General features: G+C 44.6%; 1 pseudogene; it reads left to right on the top strand.

The window, feature by feature from the left end:
- Positions 1 to 216: 216 nt before the first annotated feature.
- Positions 217 to 537, top strand: LOC102434526 (annotated as a pseudogene).
- Positions 538 to 8,900: the final 8,363 nt, after the last annotated feature.

The following is an 8,900-nucleotide window of genomic DNA, read 5'->3' as shown; positions in this document are numbered from 1 at the left end:
ATATAAATTTTTGGAGAGTTTGTTCTAGATCTGTGAAATGACAATAGATGATTTTAAAGGTAAAGACTGACCTTTGTCAAGGAAGCTACAGGCCTCGGATGGGACTACCCTCCAGGACCCGCATTTAGTTAGGAATTTTTACATAGAGACTACCTGGTCCTGCCTCTTGTTCTGTTGTATTTCTCTGCTTCTGGGCCTGATCCCTCTGCCAAAATCATGCTCCATCAGATCCTTGGTCAGGCCAAGAAATATCCAAGCTTGATCCTCCACTTTGTATTTATTGGAGCCGAAAGTACTGGGGCAGCGCTGTGTATCTTGCACCTGGCATTGTTCAATCCAGCTGTCTGCTGGGACAGAAAGGATAACCCAGAATCCTGGAACAAACTGGGTCCCAATGATCAATACAAGATCTACTCAATGAATTTAGGTTACAGCAAACTGAAGAGAGAAGGTCCAGACTTCTTAATGAAATGTTTCACTGAACAGCTGCTTAGAATGAAGGTCTTCCAGAGGCCATCTGCACCATTGTCCACTTAACCGGGAACTATTTCCCCTCCAAGTGCTCGAAGACATGTTGGAGTATTGTGTTGGGGCTTACACTGATTAATAAATATCTGAAACTTCAAAAAAATAAAACCACCCTGTGTGGTTGCGTTGGTCTCTGGGTTTTTAAGGCCTGCCATGTAGGCCTCCCCTGAGCTTGTTAGGTTTAGTATGTAGCTCCCTTTTCCATCTACACTTAAAACTCTAGTACGTTTCAAAAGTTTTCAATGGTGTAGGAAAATAAGTGTAATTTATTATGCAAAAAGCCCAAATATTCTATTTAGTAACTTGCAAAAAAAGAAAGTTAGAAAAAAGCTTTTGTACTTTCTACAATAAGCAGGCATCACTTTAAAATCAAATAAGCAACATGGAAAAACAATGTCTGAGAAAGGAGGGCCCTGGGTAAGGCTTTCTTCTTAGCCATCCCCATCAGCCTTCCAGCAAGGAGGTTAGGAAATTATCTGGGTTCTTTGGAAATGGCAAAGCTGAAGGTGAGCTGGGACATGACTTAAGGTGGTTCCCCTGTTGGGTTGCTTGTTAGAGGTGGGAGAGCGTGAGGAGAGGCCATGTCTTGTCTCGCTGTGATCGCCTGCACCCCTCTGAGGGTGAGGGGAGCCCAGCGTGGCTCTGTAAGAGCTGCTCCCTGCCCCTCAGAGCTGCCATCTGTCAGTCCTGCTGTGAGCTATATTTTAAAAAATTATGTTGTATTGATTTTTAGAGAGAGAGAAGAAGGGAAAGAGAGAGAGAGAAACATTGATGGGCTGCCTCCTGCACATCCCCTGCCTCCTGCACGTCCCCTACTGGGGATGGAGCCTGCAACCCGGGCATGCACCCTGACCAGGAATCAAACCAGTGACCTCTTGGTTCATAGGTGGACACTCAATCTTTGAGCCACACCCGCTGGGCTACACAAAGGGACTGAATAGGACGGTGGCTTCCCTGTGAGGGAGCGTCTCGCTGAAGAGAGAACCGATGGACAAAGGAGCTTTAGCGTGGACCGTTCAAGTGGAGAAAGGCCAGAAAGAGGAGGACATTGGAGGTTGTCTCTAAAGGGCAGGGCACAGAGTTCTCCAGGCCAGAATCAAGGCTGGCTTGACCTGCTTGGAGCTGGGGCAGCCATTCACCCTGGACTTTGCACAGGCTTATCAGGAATTAACTTATTGAGACAAGCACCCACCCTTAGAAAGAGGAAGTTTTCACATTTTAAACAGCTTGGCTTTAGCCCCACCTTTCCTCTGGTTTAAATCAAAGATGTGTGTTTCCCTTAACTATAACAACTGGCTTTCATTTTCTGTGCAAAGCTTTGTGGCTCTCAAAATCAGCACAGTTTATTTAGAATTCATAGCCACAGCTTAAATTGGTCTGACAGGACATGGATTGGAATGACATTTGAGGGCTTGTGGTCTGGAGCGATGTATTGTTTTAGCTTAGAGAAAGAAATGAAATTTCCACTTGTAACTGGTGTGTTCTCTGTGCCTGGTGAGGAGTCACACCCGTGATTCCCTTCCATCGAGTAGGGGGCACCGATGAGCTCTCGCCTGCGTCCTGGTGCCCGAGACCCCTTCATTCAAGTTTGCAGACAGTTCTCTTTTGGGCGTGACCAACAAAAGCAGAGGGAAGTAACTGGGTGTAAGTCATCTGCCCGTCAGTTTTTGGCCTTCGAGTTCATTCCAATTTTGGAAGATAAATGAAAATCCCTCCTGCATCTATTTATTTGCATAGTGCAGATGGGCCTCACCCAATTTCCTGAACTCAGTTCCACTCACCTCCCCCGTAATGTCCTATTATTCCATCAAGGCTAGAGCACTGGGGCCAATTGTGTGACTGTAAAAGGATTAGAATGTTCTTTCTTTCGGAGTTATCTTTGGATTCGGAGTTCTAAATTGCTTTACTTTTTCTGATGCATTGATGAAAGATGCTCTAAAGAATGCTCTTTGGTACTGTCTCATATAGTCCCCTTAAAAGAAAAGTGGTTGAAGGGTAACACTAGCCGTGCTATTCTTTTTTTTTTTTTTTAAATATATCCCATTGATTGTTTACAGAGAAGAAGGGAGAGAGATAGAGAGTTAGAAACATTGATCAGCTGCCTCCTGCACATCTCCTACTGGGGATGTGCCTGCAACCCTTGACCGGAATCAAACCTGGGACCTTTCAGTCTGCAGGCCGACGCTCTATCCACTGAGCCAAACCGGTTTCGGCAAGCCATGTTATTCTTAAAGCTGGGTTCCCAGAGTGCCTTAGATTTCTTCATTTATTCTGATAAATGAGTAACCCCACTGAGTAAGGGCTCTCAGTGAGGTCAGCCTGCCTTTTGCCTGCACAAACCCTGGGCACCAAACTAACCCTTCTTGAATCACTAACAGAGCATGCCTGCTTCAAGACTTCAAGTGTTTGGTTAAAGCTGCATCAATCCAGTGAGTCAATCGAACTGGCTTCATTTTTAAGATGTTTCCGAGTACTGGCTTACTCCCCTGGTTCCCATTTCCTGAGGATGTGATTCATTCATACCCAGCAGAGGGGAAAGAACAACATCTGAAAACACACATACGGACAAGTGGATGAAACTCTACTTTTCTGGCAAACCCATCTCTTGCATTTCTCTATGTGTCCAGTGTTGGAGATGACGTTATTGAGGCTGCAAATGGGAGTGTGAGGACAGCTCCCTCCTGCCCAGCCCAAGGCCCCAAGAAAAGAGGGACTTTCTGCTCAGTGAAGACAGGCATAGGGCCTTTTTGGAGTTGGGGACATATGTTTCCTGACTGAGGATTCGCAGCTAAAGCCACGTTTCTGTGTCCTGCCCCAAAGCCGTCCATGGGGACCCCGGGCAGCTGGGGTGGGGCCTGCTCTGGAATCCAGTCTCCTCACTGTCTCCCTTCCCTGGCTCCTGGCTCCAGCGTTGTGTTTCCTTCGTAGGCATGGCGTCTATTCCTTTGTTTAGAGAACATTCCAGTCTACAGAAAACCTCTGTGCCACATAGGCGTTATTTTCTCTGACTAGGAAGCTTTATGGCAGCCAGATGCCTTGTGCTGACATGCCCATTTTTATGTATTCTGTAAGAATGCTTGGCTCCACCTCAGCTTGATTTAGTCATACTCATGGTTAGGTTCCATTTATTCATTCATTCATTCATTCATTCATCCATCCATCCATCCACTCCCTTATATATTCCACCAATATTTGTTAAGTGCCAGCTATGGGCCAAATACTTATTCAATGATTCATTTATATGAAGACATTTTATTTACTGGAATTCTGGGAGGGACTGGGAATGACAGCGTGGCCCTCAGGAGAGAAGCTGGCAGAGGAGGACAGGGCTAGACGGGGCTTCCCCAAGGCTCAGGGTGCAAGGTGACAGCTGGAGTGGGGCTTCTGGAGACCAGGGCATAGGCCCGCTGGCTCTGTGAGAACGAGAGGGCACGCTTCCCCCCAGGACCCTAGTTGGTAAGTATACTCTGTTTTACCTTCTGTTTTGATGTCTTTCATTTAACATTATTTTGTATTTATAATAAAAATCCTTGAATTTATTTTCATGGCCACATACTTTCCATTGTAATGGTCACTTGATTCTTTAGAGATCAGCTCAAATACCATTTTTAATTCAAATTTAAAGAAATAATCAAATTTTGTTTTGTTTTGTTAATCCTCACCCGAGGAAATTTTTTCCATTGATTTTTAGAGAGAGTGGAAGGAAGGAGGCGAGATAGAGAGAGAGAAAAACATCGATGTGAGACACATGCACCCTGACCAGGGTTGGAGATCGAGCCTGCAACCTAGGTACATGCCCTTGACCAGAACCGAATCCGGGACCCTTCTGTCCACAGGCCAACACTGTTCCAAACTGGCTAGGAGAAGCCTCAAATTTTACCCAATCTAAATTCTGTCTGCCAACTCAGAGTTGCCGAAATATTTGAACATAGAATTATCTGGATTTGGTGCTTCTTTTCCCAAGAAAAGTTAGAAAAACACCGATGTACAGGATTTCCCCCGCCTCCTCCCCACGAAGTTTCTTCATATCCAGGTATTTTCTGGGGGCCCCGCAGGCTCCTGGAATCTTCATCCTTCCCTCCAAGTGACCTGAAATAAGTTATAATCGTAGTCCCTGGTGTGCGCAGCAGCTTCAGGCAAGTCCCCACGCCAGCATTTACACCTAAGACCCTCCAGCTGAGAATTCTGAAGCTTTCCCTTTGCATAAGGATGAGCATGCCTGGGCAGCATGCCTTCCTGTTCAGCGCTCCCCATGGCAAGTGAAATAGCTTCCATGAGTACCAACTCTGCTCTCCTGCCCCCGTGCTCCTGCTCCTGCCCTCTCTGCACCTACTCTTGTCTTTTTAGATCCTTGTCATCTTAAAATACTTTCTCGAGTCCCTCTAGGGCAGAGGTGGGGAACCTTTTTCTGCCAAGGGCCATTTGGATATGGCTGTGCACTCCGTGGGACTAAGATTGTAACTTATTTGTAACATCATTCCGCTTAATATAATTCACTTAATATACATTTATGTCCTATGAAAAAAGCTCCCAGATTTATTGAATTTTGAGTCCCGGCTGTGGATGCGTAGGCAGGGCCAGACCAAATGACTTTGACAGCCTTATAGGGCACATGGGCTGGAAGTTCCCCAACCCTGCTCTAGAGCAGCGGTTCTCAACCTGTGGATTGCGACCCTCGAACGACCCTTTCACAAGGGTCGCACAACCCTTTCACAGGGGTTGCCTAAGACCATCGGAAAACACATATATAATTACATATTTTTTTTTGTGATTAATCACTATGCTTTAATTATGTTCAATTTGTAACAATGAAAATACATCCTGCATATCAGATATTTACATTACGATTCATAACAGTAGCAAAATTACAGTTATGAAGTAGCAACGAAAATAATTTTATGGTTGGGAGTCACCACAAGATGAGGAACTGTATTAAGGGGTCGCGGCATTAGGAAGGTTGAGAACCACTGCTCTAGAGATGAGCTCCATATAGACAAATGTTAATGAGTCTTAGATAGCCTGCTATTTCCCAGAATGCCAAGCAAAGCAGTTTGTCCATAGTACTAGTAAATACTCAATGAATTTGATGAATGAGTACATAAAATTGGGCCAATGGTGGGAGCAGTAGAGAGGAATGAGACAAAATGTTGCATAATCTATACCTTTTGAGTGAAATCATAAGGAGGATTGTCTTCAAGATGCCAATAGGTAGCCAAGGCCCTGTGCTTACAGGGAGGAAGGGAGAGGGATGTTGGGAATGATTCTAGGAAGTCCTGTGGCTCAGATGCTTGATGAAGGTTTGGGTGGAGGTCAGGAGAGGTTGAGTGGGCATGACAGGCTTATTGAGGTTGGCATTGCTTTTGAAGAAGTAAAATAGAAATGGGAGGAGGAGTGTAAAGAAAACTTAGGGCATTGGGAAGTTTGTTTTTCCAGCATTTAGAGGCCAGAACTCCATCATCAATCCATCCTGTGTAGAGTCTGAGTTTGAGATCTTGCTGAAGGTTTGAAAGACAAAGTTGGGAATTGTTAGGCCTGAGCCTTTTTATCTCAATTAGGAGAGATATAACAAGATCATATGAATTATTTTAGGACTTGAGTCAAATGGTGCACATTGGCTGTGTGTCATTCTGCCCTGAGAGGACACAGTTTTTAGTAAGTATCCATGTATTCCTAGTGTTTCATAGCTCTGCATTTTCACCAAGGATTACTGAGACAAGTTCTCTACTCTCTCATTCTGTGTATCCTGAGATAGATGGATGTTGCAGACAGAAGTACACAGCCAGGTGATATCAGATATTCAGACTGAACTATACTGGTAAGGTCCATGGCTTAATTTATGCTCAACAGAAATGATGCTTTTTTGAGAAAGCTTTGGCGAAAACTGCAGGACTTCTATTCTGCTTGTCCCTTCTCTCAGGCAGGCTCCTCTTCCTCTGCACCTGGCTGTACACAACCATTTCCTAAGGCTTAGTTCAAATGCCATGCCTTTTATGGCACCTTTCTTGACCCTCAAAGCCCTCGGGACTCCTACCCACCTCTGAACCCCAGAGTACTGGCTCGTCATACCGAAGTGGCTGCTAGTGTTGTGCTGATTAAAAGAAGATGCCTTCTCATGGTGGAGAAATTAGAATCTTTTCTGAGGTTTCTGCAGTGATTCAGTGTTCATTATTTTTCTAACTTTTTCATGAAGATAATGTACACATTTAAAACATCCTAAAACGGCCCTGGGTGCTGTGGCTCAGTTGGTTGGAGCACCGTCTCATGCACCAAAAGGTCACGGTTTTGATTCCTGGTCAGGGTACATACCTAGGTTGCAGGTTCGATTCCCTGGTTGGGCACCTAGTCAGGGCCCCTATGGGGGCAATCAGTCGATGTCTCTCTCTTCTCTCTTCTCTCTCTCTCTCTCTCTCTCTCTCTCATCAATTAAAAAAAAAAACCCAGCCTAAAGCATTTAAAAGGCATATCACTTTCAGTAACTGACATTTTACTAGCAAAGTTATGAGCACCTCCATCATGAAAATTCTTTCCTCTTACTTTTTAAAAATAATACTGATGATCTAATGGAAGTGATTTCCCCTTGTTTTTGTGAAGTCTTCTCTTCCAGAGGTTCCTTCATGGAAAAAAATTAAACAAATAAGGCTGCAATTGCAAGTACAGAGCCAGGGTGTTGTCTTGGGACCGGTGTGGGGCCTCTATAACCCAGACATGCTCCATTGTGTGACTTAGAGCAGAGCACACATTGCTTATTCTGCTGGTCTGCTTCCTCCCATCCCTGGTGGACACCAGTTATATAAGGCCTGGCTCCAAATGTTTGCTTATTCATTGGCCAACCAGGAGTAACGTTGACCTTGTTGGGAACGCGGCTTCAGAGTTCCAAAAAATCTTATCTGTGGTGTTTGTCACCTGATGACAGATAATGAACATCTATTTAATTCATGAAGTAGTCCATTTCTCTAAGTATACTGATAACAGTAGGAAAGTGCATTTCAGTTCCAGGGTGAAACTCACAAGACATTGCCCTAAGCCTCCAGAAAGTTCTTCTAAGAGATATTAATGAAAATGGCCATGTTGGTGATCATGATGATGATAAAAGTAGCCATTCATTTAGTACTTACACTGCACTGTCAACTTTGTGAAACAAAACTCTCACAACACACTGGGATCCTCATTGTAAGGCAGTGGGAGCTCAGAGAAGGTAAATGATGGATAAGGGGCAGCCAGTCTCCTCCCAGAGGCTGGAAAAAGTCTCTGTGAGCAACTGATTCCTCCTCTTCAGTCTGGAGGCCGGGCAGGGCGGGATTGCTTGGTGGTGTTCATTTCCTCTTTCTGAATGTACCTGTGGATGAAAAAAAGGGCTTTTATAGAAAGTAATTCAAAGCGTGATCTGATCATAAATCCCCAAATGGGCAGGTCATGGTAGTCCTGCCCCAGGCCTATGACTTCTTTAGAGAAAGATTTGAAGCAGCCCTGGCCATTGTTCGTCAGAAGTAATACCTATTGATGGTGTTAACCCTAAAGGGAGCACATAATCTCGTTAACCATTCTGTGATACAGTTCCCACCTTGCTTCTCCTGTCTCCTTAATTTCAAATGTATAAAGGAAGCTGCAAAAAGTGTTAATTCTACGGAGCATTTGAGATCTTGCTCCCTGGCATATATCATCAGTTTGTCTCAAATAAACTCATAAACATTTTCTTATGTGGACATATCTGTCAAGTCCCCAGCCAGCTATCACGCTCTGGGGGCAAGGACAGCATCTTCTACTTCCTTGCCTCCCAAATACCTAGCTTGGTTTGAAAAGAGTCAGCACATACACATAGAGTCTTGGATTATTGATTTCTAAGTGGGCAGTCCTGGGCGTTGGTCTGGTCAGGCAGAAACAGAGCCCACAGGGGCAGAAGTGTCTGAGTCTTTACTGACTGCAGTATTGGCTACTTTTTCCCCACAGCAGCTGTGAACACAGTTCTTGTTAGCAGCCACAGCTTCTATTTTAAGCACCTCAAAGGGCCTCCTGGTTGCTGAGGATTATTCTAACTCCCGCTTAATAGTGCCTTAGTGTTCCTGAGCCTGCATTTGGGATGTACGCAGTTTTTTGTTTCTGTTTTCCCCTCTACCTGCTCTCAGGTCCTCCTCCTTCTCTCTTCTGTTTCTTAAAAAGGTCGCCAAGAAAAAGGCTCTGTTAGGAAGCGTTTTCCCCGTGGCTTCCTGGTTTTCATGTGACTTTGAACATTCTGTTCTTTGAAGGTAGTCGTAAAACTTGGGTACTGAGGAGATTTGGCTTTAAGTAGGTAGTTTTATATTCGTGAATAAAACTGGTAGGAGATCACAGCTAACCTGAATAAAATGACCTCTTCTTAGCTTCGCACCATAATA

This window comes from Myotis lucifugus, unplaced genomic scaffold (assembly GCF_000147115.1).
Source record: "Myotis lucifugus unplaced genomic scaffold, Myoluc2.0 scaffold_152, whole genome shotgun sequence".
In the NCBI taxonomy this organism is placed as follows: Eukaryota; Metazoa; Chordata; class Mammalia; order Chiroptera; family Vespertilionidae; genus Myotis; species Myotis lucifugus.
The sequence above is the reverse complement of the archived record's forward strand: the minus strand, read 5'-3'. Positions and strand labels throughout refer to the sequence as shown.